At 41.0% G+C, this 14,184-nt stretch overlaps 1 pseudogene; it reads left to right on the top strand.

Annotated features, from left to right (window-relative positions):
• Positions 1–11,919: 11,919 nt before the first annotated feature.
• Positions 11,920–12,729, top strand: LOC137147178 (olfactory receptor 10C1-like; annotated as a pseudogene).
• The last annotated feature ends 1,455 nt before the right edge of the window (positions 12,730–14,184 follow it).

The following is a 14,184-nucleotide window of genomic DNA, read 5'->3' as shown; positions in this document are numbered from 1 at the left end:
GAGGGGTGGATAGAGGGTTACCATCTATCCAACATCACCATTGGGGTACTCAGGATCTTCTTTACCATCAACAACATCAGGTGCCCTGGCACACAGGTAAACGTTGCCTGCTCCCCAGTTATCCAGGAGGGAAAGGGAGAGTTACATAACCAATGCACTAAAAGGAATGAGGGAGGTCCTCCTCCCTGGCTGTTTTATGTGGAGTTAGCCAGGCACTGAGCATGCCTACCAGATTGGGCCCAGCAGGCGAGATTGACGATGCTATGCCTATATTCCCAGGTTTGTGGGTTGTACTGGGCCGTATGCACAACATTGTCTTGATACAGCACAACATTTTTATTAAACAATCAGAGTGATATAAAATGAAGATGGCTCCCATTAAATGCATTAAATTGTTAAATCTCAAAATGTAACTGTAAACAGGGAATCATCACTGAGTGTGAGGGTGTCTAACGTTGTCCCTTAGGGATCAGTATGTAGCCCTATGCTAGTCAAAATTTTCATCAATGACCTAGAAGAAAAAATAAAATCATCACTGATAATATTTGCAGGTGACACAAAAATTAGGGAAGTAGAAAATAATGAAGAGGATAGGTTACTGATTCTGAGACATCTGGATCACATGGTTAATTGTGCACAAGCAAACAATTTGCTTTTTAATATGAATAAATGTAAATGTATACATTAAGGAACAAAGAATGCAGGCCATACTTACAGGATGGGGGACTCTATCCTGGTAAATAGTGAGTCTGAAAAAGATTTGGGGGTTATAGGAGAAAATTAGCCAAACATGAGATTCTAGTGCGATGCTTTGGCCAAAAAAGCTCAGCCTGTGAATAAAGAGGGGAAGTCATAGAGCACTGTATTTGCTTCTGGTGTGTTGACTGCTGAAATACTGTATCTAGTTCTTCTGCCCACTAATCTAGAAGGCTGTGGATAAATTTGAGAGATTTCAGAGAAGAGCCATGAAATGATTAAAGAAATAGAAAACATGCCTTAGAATCATAGAATCATAGAATATTAGAGTTGGAAGGGACCTCATCATATAGTCCAACCCCCTGCTCAAAGCAGAATCTCATCCCAGCCAGGGCTTTGTCAAGCCTCAGCTTAAAAACCTCTAAAGGTGGAGATTCCACCACCTCTCTAGGTAACCCATTCCAGTGCTTCAACACCCTCCTACTGTCCAACCTAGACCTCCCGCCCTGCTAGACCGTTGCTCCTTGTTCTGTCATCTGCCACCACCGAGAACAGCCTGCCCCATCCTCCCTGGAACTGGTACTTAAAGGCCGCTAAAATCCCCCCTCATTCTTCTCTTTGCAGACTAAACAAGCCTCGTTCCTTCAGCCTCTCCTCATAAGTCCTGTGCTACAGCCCCTCATCATTTTTGTTGCCCTCCGCTGCACTCTCTCCAACTTGTCTACATCCTTTTTTGTAGTGGGGGGCCCAAAACTGGACAAAAATATTCCTAAATGCGGCCTCACCCAATCAATGACTGGAAGTTGAAATAAGAGTAATTCACACTGGAAATAAATCATATATTTTAACGGGGGGAGTAATTAACCATTGGAGCAACTAACCAAGGGTCATTGTGGATTCTCCCTCCCTGACAATTTTTAAATCAAGATTGGATGTTTTTCATAAAGATCTGTTCTAGGAGTTATTTTGGGGTGAGTCCTGTGGACTGTGTCATACAGAAGGTCAGACTAGGTGATCACAATGATCCCTTCTGATCTTGGAATCTGTAAATCTGGATATCTAGAGAGAGGCCGCAGGGCTTATGCCTGAAGGCTTATAAGTAGGTATCTAGGGAACATTGCCACCAAGACACTGAGGTGCCTCCAGGGTTTTGTGAATATTAGTGGTAGCTAACTCTTGGGAGTTAGGGAGCTAAAGTGTCAGTTAGGTACCAAACTCTCTTTGTAAATCTAACCCTAACTCTTCCTCACAAGGAGGATATGAATTTAGGGGTAATGTTTTCATTTTCCCATTTACTTGCATTAAAGGCCAGATTTTCAAAGGTGATTCAGATGCCTATCTCTCAGTCAAGTCAATGGGAGTTAGGAACATGCATACCATGATAAAGAGGCCTGACTGCCTAAGTCACTTTCAAAAATGGCACTGAAGCTTGTAAATCACTTAGATTTTCTAGAAAATTATTTAGATTAGATTATTTAGAACATTTTACTCCTGATTAATTAGGAGCAGGTTCTGCCAATCTTACTCACATTAAAAATAATGGGGCTTTTGTAGATGAAGACACTGTTCATTGTTTTTAAGACTCTTCCCGTTGCCCTGGGGAAGGTGTAATTTGTTGAAAGCAGCATGGGCTCAGTCCTGTAACTGTGGTGTGTTGTGACAATTCTGTCATTTCCCTTGGTTGGGAATTGTATGCACGCAGCGGCATTTTGATGGAGGCAGCCTGCCTTTGGACCAAACTTTGAGGTCCTTGCTTAGATATGAGACGGGCAATTTGGAAAGGTGCCCATGGGATTTAGGAGCTTCACACACAAACAAAGATGCAAAATATTCCATGCCAAATTTTACTCTTATTGAAATCAAGAAACATTTGCCCCTGGTTTGAGTGCAAGGAAGAATATTGACTGAATAGCTCTGATATGGCTTCATATAATGGGGCATTCAAAGTGAATCAAAGACCAGTTCCCCAGGGCTTCCAAAGAAGCTGTTAAATTTTCCAGTTCCATCCGAGACTGAATTCTTTGTCGATCATGGAAGGGAAATGAATCTGGGCTATGGGGGAGGTGAGAAATTTCTTCTTTTGACTAGATTTCCTTTGAACTCATCTAAATGAGTTCAATCTAGATGAGTCTTGTTCACTTCCTGTTATTTCTTGAACTGAAATGTGCTCTGCTTTCACGTTCCAAGCCCTGATACTCATATCCACCAGAGTGCAAAAACACAAGTGACTGTACTGCAAGAAATAGTAGAGCTGGTGGAAAATATTCCAACAGAAAAGTTTTCCATCAGAATGCTGATTAGATTAACTCAAAACATTTTACATTACAATGTATTGATTTTCTCTAAATTTTGGTAGGACGGTATCAGAGAGGTTTGGCTATTCTATTCTATTCTAGTCTAGTCAAATTTAGTCTAATCTAGTAGAGTTTAGTCTGGTCTAGTCTAGTCTAGTCAAAATAATTACGTTGGAAGATATTCAAACGTACCAAAATGAAATGTTGTTACATTATTGAAAGTAAACATTCCATCCTGTGTTTCTAAAATTCAAACAAAATATTTTTGGAATACATAATCTTATAAAATACAATCCGAGATTTTGCCTTTGCATCTTGGTTTGTGATTAAATGAAATTTTGAAATCTTAGCATTTAGCCTGGGACATAAATTCCGGTGTTCGAGCAAATGTAGTTAATAATATGAAAAGGCAAATGAATTGCTTGACTCTGATCTCATTTCATTCAGTTTACACTGATGGAACCACATGGACTTCAATGAAATGATTATACACATCATGGAAGAAGATTTGATGAGATAGTTTTTTTTTTACTGGGCCAATTGCATTGATTTCAATGAGTTACACAAGGGTAAACTGGGGCTGCAGGGGTTATTCAAGATTCCATTTAAGAGGGAAGAGAACGATGCCCTAAATAACTGTAATTTGACAAATTGATTTGGGAGAATGTCAAATATTTATTCTGTAATAATCCATGCTTGGACTTTTGGTGAAGACAATGGGTGTTAGGCACCCAACTGTATTTCAACGAGGAGCAGGTCTCATGTATAAATAAAATGAAATGAAATAAAAGCTGCACTCAGTAAAAACTGATTTCCTTTAAAGGTACACATTCAAGAGGACAATAATTTTTACAGTCATGATCTAGAGGGTTTACACAGGGAGAGACATGCTTTCATCGATACTGTAGTGTGACATTCCTACAATTCATTTGGCCCCAATGAAGCTACTCCTGATTTATGCTAGTGTATGTAAGTTATGCTTAGAAAAGAGACAACTAACGGGGGAATATAAAATCATGAATGGTGTGGACTAAGTGAATAAGGAAGTGTTATTTATCCCTTCACATAACACACGAACCAGGGATAACCCAATGCAATTAATAGGCAGCAGGAAAAATAAGGAAGTACTTCTTCACAGATGCACAGTCATCCTGTGGAACTCATTGCCAGGGATGTTGTGAAGGCCAAAATATAACTGGGTTAAAAAAAATTAGATACATTAATGGAGGTTAGGTCCATCAATGGGTATAATTGAAGATTGTCAAGAACACAACCCCATGCTCTGGGAGTCCCTAAGCCTATAACTAATAGAAGCTAGGACTGGATGAGAGGGAATGGATCACTCGTTAATTGCTCTGTAGTGTTCATTCTCTCTGAAGCATCTTGCATTAGCAGAAGCCAATGAGCCACTCTTGCGTTCTTAAGTAAGAGTAGAATTGGTGGAAATGAAGAGGATTAGTAAAGTGTTGGCATATGGGAAAAAGGGGAAGATTAATGGGTAGATAAAATGGGGCACAAACAGAGGTGGAGGGATGAAGAAAGAAGGGACAAAGTAAATGAGATCAGGATTAAGAGCACTGAAGTTAATAGACCGTTATCAACCTTGTGGAGAAGAGTCATCTCTATAGCACACATATAGCCACAGTGAATAACACAGGCCCCACATATGTTTCTCATATAGAGAATTGGAAATACCATGATGTAAAATTATGATAAACCAGTCCATATGATCAGCTGAAGTATATCGGTCTAGCTTCCCGGATTGTGCCCCACTCCTGTTGAGAATCAAATACACGGTGGTATGTTATTTTAACGTACATGCTCCAAGAGACTTGAGTACAGATTTTGATATTAGTTCCACCAGTGTAAATCCATTGAACTTGATTCTGGTTACACCTATGTTTTATATCATTATAATGTCATTGATCCAAGTGTTTTTTCCACTAGTGCTAGTATAGAACAGGTGCATTTCCACTGAGTTCATTAACATACACCAATAGAAAGCCGGGGATACTGAGAGAAGAATGAGAACTGTTGACTTCAGTGAAGTTACTCCGGATTTACTGTGTTGTGACAGAATTGGTCAAGGTGTCAGTCCTGATTCTTATCAGACAGACAGAGGGAGGGTTGCATAGATAGATAGATAGATAGATAGATAGATAGATTTAATTCAGTTTACCAAATTAATACATGATATTTCTTTTTATTTCTCAAGATGAAACATGCCGATCGAGAAAATGAGAAATAAGACCTCCGTGAATGAGTTCGTCATACTGGGCTTCTCTAATCACCCAGACGTTAATATAATGCTGTTTGTGGCGTTTCTGTGCATATACATCATCACAGTGCTGGGCAACATCCTCATCATTGTCATCATCAATGTTGGTCTGGCTCTTCATACTCCTATATATTTCTTCCTCCGGAACTTGTCCTTCCCGGAGATCTGCTACACATCAGTCACTCTGTGCTATTGGGGTTTCAGTGTGGGCAATAACGGGCTATAGCACAACCACGCAAAGAGATACATGTACAGTCAATACTGTAGATGTACCTTAAGTCACATCCAAAAATGGTACTTAACCTTTCAAGTCACTTAGAGTCTTTTGAAAATTTTACTCTTAATTAGTTAGGGCCAATTTCTACCCAATCTCACACACAGGGGGCTTTGGTAGATCAAGGAAATATTAATTTTTTGTAAGAATCTTCCTTCAGCACTTCTGAAGTTGTCATTTGTTGATGTCCTTGCTTAGTTATGAGAGATGGAATTTGAAAATGTGCCTGTGGGATTTAGGAGCTTACGCACTAGTTGGATATGAGTCCCAAAGACACAAAACACTCAATGCCATATTCTACTCTTACTGAAATCATTAGATGTTTGGGACTCATTTAAATGGGTGGAAGAGTATTCCCTTAATAATTATGTTATGGTTTCATATAATGAGGCATCAGAGGTGTATGAAAATCCAGACCCCTGGGGTTTCTAAAGAAGTTGTTAAATAGTCCAGTTCCACCTTAGACTGAATTCTTTGGTAATCACAGACAGGAGATGAATGTAGGATACAGACGAGGTGAGATTTTTCTTGATTTGTCTAGAATTATGTTTGTTTCCTTTGGATTATTCTAATGATCTGAATCTAACATAAGAACACAAGAATAACCAGACTGGGTTAAACTAGATCCATCTAGCCCAGTGTCCTGACTTCCAACAGTGGCCAATGTCAGGTTCTTCAGAGGGAATGAACAGAACAGGTCATCATCAAGTGATCCATCCCTGTCGCCCATTCCCAGATTCTGGCAGACAGAGGCTTGGGACACTTAAGAGTCTGGTTTTGTATTGTGACAGGGCCAGCCCTGATGGCTATAGGAGGGTGCTGGAAGGCATATATATCAGCCCCAGGCTTAGCAAATCCAGCTGAGGCCACTCTAGAACAATTAGGCCAATCAGACCAGCTAGGGCCACTCCAGGGCAATTATGCCAATTACGCCAATCAGGCCAGCAGGGGCCAATCAAGGAGCTTGCCCCAGCAGTTAAAAGCCTCCCAGTCAGGCAGATGGGTGCAGCTGAGAGGGAGTTGAGCAGAGCTGCTACAAGGTGTGGAGCCGGTGGAGGAGCAGAGCAGAGCGGAGCGGAGCAGAGCAGAGCTGCTGCAAGGTGTGGAGCTGGTGGAGGAGCTAGTGTGGGTGTGGCGAGAGAACCCAGCCACGGGAGGTAAGAAGGAGCCTGTGCAACCAAGACCAGAGGATGCCGGCCCCAAAGAGCCTGAAGGAGAGCCACAAGCTAGGGGGGGCTACAGATGAGCAACCCAGGGAAGGTAGTAGAGCTTGGACTAAGTTGTTTGAGGCTACTCCTCGCAGGGTCCCTGGGTCGGGGCCCGGGGTAGAAGGCGGGATCCCTCCCCCCCCCCTTTTGCTCCCCCCCAACCACACTACTGGCATAGCCGTAAGGGGCGCAGACCCACAGGGCAAAACAGGCCCACCTCGCCACAGTATCTAGATGAGTCCTGTGGAATCCCTATTATATCTTGAACTGAAATGAGCTCTGTTTTAAAGTCTCAAGCCCTGATTTCAATTCCTCTTAAAGTAAAGCCATGAGTAACTCTGCTGCTGTTAACTGTAGAACTGACTGAAAATATTCCAACAGAACAATTTTCCATCAGAAAATGCTGGTTGGAGGGACTCAAAACATTTTACCTGGGAACATACTGATTTTGTCTACATTTTGAAATAACGCTTTCATAATGTTTTGTCTATTCTTTTCCTTTTTATTCTATTTTAGTCAAAATGATAACACTGAAAGATATTGTTTGACCTTATTAAAATGAAATATTTTTACATTAATGAAATGAAACATTCCAACATGTGTTTATAAGGTTCAAACAAAATATATTTTGGAATATATCATCTTTCATAAAAATATCTGAGATTTTGCATTTCATCCAAATTGTTATTAAATTACATTTTTAAAAATTAGCATTTACTGTGGGTCATTAATTCCCTTTTTTGACCAAATGTGCCTAATAATATGAAACAGGCAGATGAAAATTGTTTGATTTTGATCTCACGTACATTGGATTTACACTGACGGGATGACATTGACGTTAATGAAATTACTATTTACAACATAAGAAGCTCTGTTGGGATAGATGTAGAACTCCCACAACGTTACTCCAGTTTTTCAGTGGTGTAACTCCATTGATTTCAATGAGTTTCGCTGGGATATACGGTAGCATCGATAGTCATGATTCACTTCCATTTAAGAGAGAAGAGAAACATGCCCTCAGTAATAGTAGATTGACAAAGATATTTGAGAGACTGTTAAAAATATGTATTCAGTTCAGCTTAGGACTTTCAAAGGTGCATAAGGAAGTTAGACATCCAATTCTGTTTCAGTGAAGAGTAGGCCTCATATAGATATAAAATAAAATAAAATAAAATAAAATCTGCACTCGGTAACACTGATTCCTTTTTACAACACACATTCAAGAGGACAATAACCCCTTTCCAGCTTCATCTAGATGTTTTACATCTAGGCTTTATTTTTACTAGTGGCAGTGTTTAAGGTACAGGAACTACCTGGGTATCTATCTGCCATCATAATAAAAAGGAGGCTGTGTCTACACTGCAGTGTGTAGCTATGGGTGTGGCTGCAGTGGGAGGATCTGGGGAGCTGCTAGAGTCTTTCACCACTGCCTCCCCTCTGCCACAGTCTTTCCCCATTTCCAGACTCATTCCCTGTGGTGGGGAAAGACTCCAGCAACAGCAAGTCTGCAGGATACTACACTGGTAAAAATAGCAGTGTAGATGGGGGAGGCACTGCTTAAGATTGGAGAGAGCCATGTAGGTTATGTGCCTAGGGTAGCCCACCTGAAAATGCCAAGGTCAGGGCAGGCTGCAAAAGGAGAGCAGTCTCTCAGAACTGCTGACTAACACAGAAGTTAGATTCCCTGACCAGTCACAAACGGTGCTCCTCACACTGGTTATCAAGAAACTACGACAAGAAATACACAGCCCCCTTTATTGCATTTCAATCTCTGGCTCCCAATCAGCAACTTGTAGGAGAGTAAAGAATTAAAAGCTGGACAAATGGTCAGGCCTAAGTCACTGGGAATGGAGTCAAGGCACGGGCAAACCTTGTTTCTGTTAATTGGTGTGAATTCTAGTTAGAGACTGTTATCTCTTTTCTTTCCTCCCTTCCTGGACATCTGCAAAGGGAATAAGACTATCACCACTCCTGCACAAGGACTTTGGTGGGAAGAAAGCATTATCTTCCTTCCCCATCCTGCATGCCTTTACTTCAAAGAATGTTAGGGTGAAATCAATAGGTTTTGAGGTGATGTGCCTGCCCTCTGTATGGTAATCCTGTAAACAACAAACAGGGCAGGTATAATTATATTCATTATGCAGTTGTTAATATTTATTTTATAGGTGTCAGTGTAACCAAATAAGGGTCTATGGGGAGTTGCTGGAAATGTATACATTTACATACTGTTATGGATAAAAGAATTGTAAAGTAACCCCCTCATGGCTTACTCATGGCTTTGAGGTGCAATGAGCAGGCAGTAAAGGGTTCCGTCTCCCCGATCCACCTCTGGACAACCTGTTTGGTTATTTCTAACACAACTGAGTCCAGCAAAGAGACAAGTTATTTAAAACTCCTCCCTTTACCAAAATGTTCTCCTGATCCCCAAAGGGTCAGCCGCATTGCCAGATCAAGATAAGTTTGGATCTTACCCAAAATACATGCTGCCAGCCAATCCTTTAGCACCTAAAACTAAAGGTTTATTATAAAAGGAAAGAAACAAACAAGAAGTGAGATGTTAAATGATCAAAACAATCAGATACTTACAAATGACTTCAAAGTCCATGTACATCAGATTCTCAGCAGAATTGTGGAGTTTGCAGGCTTGTACAGTTTTTCTGGGGTACATCCAGTACCTGGATGGGTCTCGGTTCATTGTTTCACAGCGTAAGGTGTAGAGTAGTTGATCCAGGGGTAGGAAGGAAGCAGAGAAGAAAGAGGTAGGAAGGAAAGAAGACAAGATGAGGATGGTGCAGCTGCATTTTATAGTCTCTGGTCTGCCATGTGGCTTGTTTCAAACACCAGCTCACAGCACATGGGCAAGGAAAGGCTGTTGCAAAAAAAGCTAACATGATTCTGGGATGTATCAGCAGGAGTGTTGTAAGTAAGACACAAGTAGCAATTCTTCTGCTCCATGTCCGGTTCTGGGGGCAACATTTCAGGAAAGATGTGGATAAATTGGAGAAAGTCCAGAGAAGATCAACAAAAATGATTAAAGGGCTAGAAAATGGGACCTATGACGCAAGACTGAAAGAACTGGATTTGTTTAGCCTGGAGAAGAGAAGACTGAGAGGGGACATGATAACAGCTTTCAAGTACGTAAAAGGTTGTTACAAGGAGGAGGGAGAAAAATTGTTCATCTTGGCCTCTGAGGACAGGACAAGAAGCAATGGGCTTAAACTACATCAAGGGAGGCTTAGGTTGGACAACAGGAAAAACTTCCTAACTGTCAGGGTGGTTAATCAATGGAATAAATTGCCTGGGGAGGTTATGGAATCTCCATCATTGGAGATTTTTAAGAGCTAGTTAGACAAACACCTGTAAGGGTGGTCTAGATATCACTTAGTCCTGCCATGAGTGCAGGGGAATGGACTAGATGACCTCTCGAGGTTCCTTCCAGCCCTATGATTCTATGATCATAGGCGCCGACCTGGCTTCTTTTCCTGCGCTCATTGTATAGCTGATGGCCCTCGATGAGTCATTAGGTGTGACACCAAGCTACTGAAGGATGGTGGGGGGTGTGACACAGTAGCACAGCACAAGATTTTGGATATAGATATATCACACACAACCATAACCTACAGTACCAAGACAATACATATGATTAAACCACATTATCATACTTAGCAAATTATAACCTTTCCAATTGTGCCTGATGTGGCATTTCTTATTGAAATTCTGTAATATTGGTATCAATAATATTATAAATGGCCATTCCTAATCCAGACAGTGTTACATACATACCCCAAGGATCTTCAATGTCTTCACTCTACTGACATAAGCCATGGCTCACCATACACACTGCTGTGCTGGGGGCGGGGAGTCATGCAATGTATGTGCGCCTCACACCTCCATAAGTACTTTGAAGTATAGACATACCCATAGAGAGAATCATGGACACTGATCTTCCTTACTGTACTGTAATATTGGTGCAACTTACTTGGTCAAGTGAGGCTAATCCTGATTTATCTGAGGGCTTGTCTACACTTACCTCGGAGATTCAGTGGCAGCCAACCGGAGTTACGCAAGCTATGCAAAAAAATAATGTAACTCCCATCGATTTCTGTGCTTCTGTTCTGCATGCCGTCTTCACTGCACTGCGCCACTTGAGAAGGTGGTCTTAATATACCGATTTCTGGATCGACCGAGCAGGTCTTCACTGACCGCTCAGTCGATCCAGATAAGTCGATATGACGGCAGCGAATGTGCCGCTGTCAGTGAAGATATAGCCTTAGTGTCAGTAAGAGGAGAATTGGTGGAAAAGAAAGGGATTACAAAAGGTTTAGAATGCGGGAAGAAGGGAAAGGTTAATGGGCAGGTAAAGAGGGGCACGAACAGAGGCGGAGACATGAATGAAAAGGGGACAAAGTGAATGAACTCAGGATTAATGGCACTGAAGTCAATGAACTGTTGTTGATCTCATGGAAAATAGAGGCGAAGCAGGCCATCTCTTTAGCACAGGGCATAACATGATCCCCACATGGGTTCCCATCTAGTTTGTTGGAAATGCCTTGAAGTGAAATTATGATAAGCAAGTCTATGTTCTCCGCTGATGTATATCAGCCTAGCTTCCCTAATTGTGCTACATGCTAGCTGAGAGTCTAGGAAAAGGCAATGTGTTATTTTAACACACATGGTGCTCCAAGAGACATGGAGACAAATTTTGACATTTAGTTTCACCACTGTAAATCCATTGAAGCCATTTCTGATCGCACCCATGGTTTTATACAATTAAAATGTCAGTGGTCAAATTATTTTTCCTCTGATGTTGGTATAAAAGATGTATTTCCACTGAGGTTAGGAATATACACCAATATAAAGCGGGTGTGACTGAGAGAAGAACGCAAACCATTCCTCTGGATAGACAGTGTTGTGAGAGGAGAACTGGACCAAAATAGTGTTGGTCGTGATTCTTTTCAGACAGACAGAGGGATGTACGTATGGAAAGATAGATAAATATATAGATAGATAGATAGATAGATAGATAGATGCCAGTTTGACTTGATTTAAAGTATCAAACTAACAAGTTTTCTTTTTATTTCTCAAGAGAATATATGCTGAGGGATAAAATGATAAGAAATCAAATTGGGTTTCTCTGTGACTGAATCTCATTCTATTTTCCTGGTGTCTATGGCCTATTATCATATACGCTACAGAGCCATATGCAACCCACTGCACTAATTGTTCTGTACAGGTTTTTATCCATCATGAATAAGAGGGTTTGCATCCAGCTGACAGGTGGCTCATGGATCTGTGGTACCTTGGTGGCCGTGGGACACACAACCTCTGTCTTCACACTTCCTTTCTGTGGGTCCAATGTGATCAACCACTTCTTCTGTCATATCCAGCCAGTGCTGAAGCTGGTGTGCTGGGACACCTACTGGATTGAAATCCAGATAATTGTGGGTGCAGCCTTTGCCCTCATGATGCCTTTGTTGCTGAGCCTGCTGTCCTACATCTGTATCATCTGCACCATCCTTAAAATTCGGTCTGCCGAAGTGAGGCGCAGAACCTTCTCCACCTGCTCCTCACACCTCATTGTGGTGACGTTGTGCTACGGGACGGACCTTATCATCTATGCATGCCCCAAGTCCAGCTACGGCCGGGGTGTGGACAAGTTGTTTTCTCTGTTCTACTCAGTGGGGATTGCGATCTTGAATCCCATTATCTACAGCTTCAGGAACAAGGAGGTGAAAGACGCCTTGAGGAAAATAGCAATGAAAATCTTTTAATCTAATCAGATAATTTTCTATCAATCAGATGAGCCTCTGAGAATTATCCCAGCTCCAAAAGCCGTTTCCTTTATTGGAATATCTCCCAAGTGGCATTCCAGCTGTAAAGGAGATGTTTCCCTTGTGTAAGATAGTGCTGGTAAAATTTATCGAGTTCTGTATTTCCAAGAAGTTTTTCCTTTAATGTTTTCATTTTAACAAAATAAAAGAGAAAAAAAATTCAGTTTTATAATTTTATTTTATTATTACTTGCATCCTCTCCTGACTTTAAGACCTATTAATATTTTACAGAAAAAAACAAAATACACAATAAAACGACAATACGAATAAAATTTCATTTCTCCTGCCTTCCATTGTTTACAGAAATTAAAATTTTACAGAAAAGTGCCCTTGGGTGGTTGACCTTTTCTGAATTTCCCAAATATTTTCCCAGAAATATTTATATAAATGGGCATGGGGAAAAGGAAATAACATATATTTTACATTTTTTTTAATAATGAGCCAGCTATAAATGAACATTACATTTCATGCCACCAGTGGTCCTTCTTCTTATAGGTAGTTTGACATGGGCTGCTGAAGGGAAACACTAGAATTGCATATGTGATTTAAAAACAGAGCTGAGAAACAATGAGAATTCCCCCCAGGAGATGCCGGTCAACAGTTGTTTTATTTATTGATATAGCCCCTTTGAGCAGAGATGCCTCCTGGTCAACAGTTGTTTTCATTTCCAATGAGGATAAAAAAAAATGAAAAGTTTGAAATTTTTCACAAAATTGAAATTCTGAATAATTTTGATTTGGAAATACAGAAACATTTTATATGAGCATTTTGAGTGAAATGAAAGATTTTGAGATTTCAGCAATCAAAATGTTTATTTTTGGTTCATTAAGCTGACCAGATGGCCCCATTCTCCCATCTGAAACAGGCTCATTGAATCTACTACATCTCCCATAATGCACCTAAAGACATGTGACTACCATGATGCACCTTGGGGATTGGGCAGCAGCTAGGCTATTCTCAGTGGTGGCAGATGCCAGAACAAGGAGAAATGGCCTCAAGTTGCAATGGGGGAGGTCCAGGTTGGATATTAGGAGAAACTTTGTCACTAGGAGGATGGTGAAGCACTGGAATGGGTTACCTAGGGAGGTGGTGGAATCTCCATCCTTGGTTTTTTAAGGCCTGGCTTGACAAAGCCCTTGCTGGGATGATTTAGTTGGGACTGGTCCCACTTTGAGCAGGAGGTTGGACTAGATGACCTCCTGAGGTCCCTTCCAGCTCTAATCTTCTATGATTCTATGATGACCCCCAGGGGTCTGCGGACGAAAGGTTGAAAAACACTTTTTCAGAAAATTTGGCCCATGAAATTTTGAAAATAATCAATCTCCTGGTGGTTTAACTTGAATCTTTGCAAGAAACATAAAAATCATCTTGGTCAGAAGATATCACATTTTCCACCTCAGAAGAATAGCCAGAATCTCTCTTCAGGGATCACCATGTAAAGTGTTTAACTGCGTTTGTTCACAGTTAATAGATCCCTTTGGTAGCATGTGCCACGATACTTCTGAGATCCCTGAAACAGGAAGGCGTGGAAGGTGGGAGGTTGCTGAGAGAGAATAAAGATCCCCTGAGTCTTTATGATTTGAAATAAATTATATGAGAACCT

Source organism: Emydura macquarii, unplaced genomic scaffold, assembly GCF_026122565.2.
Source record: "Emydura macquarii macquarii isolate MOO-44397 ecotype Brisbane River unplaced genomic scaffold, CSIRO-AGI_Emac_v2 contig_506, whole genome shotgun sequence".
Taxonomy (NCBI): Eukaryota; Metazoa; Chordata; order Testudines; family Chelidae; genus Emydura; species Emydura macquarii.
This window is presented reverse-complemented; position numbering and strand designations above follow the sequence as displayed.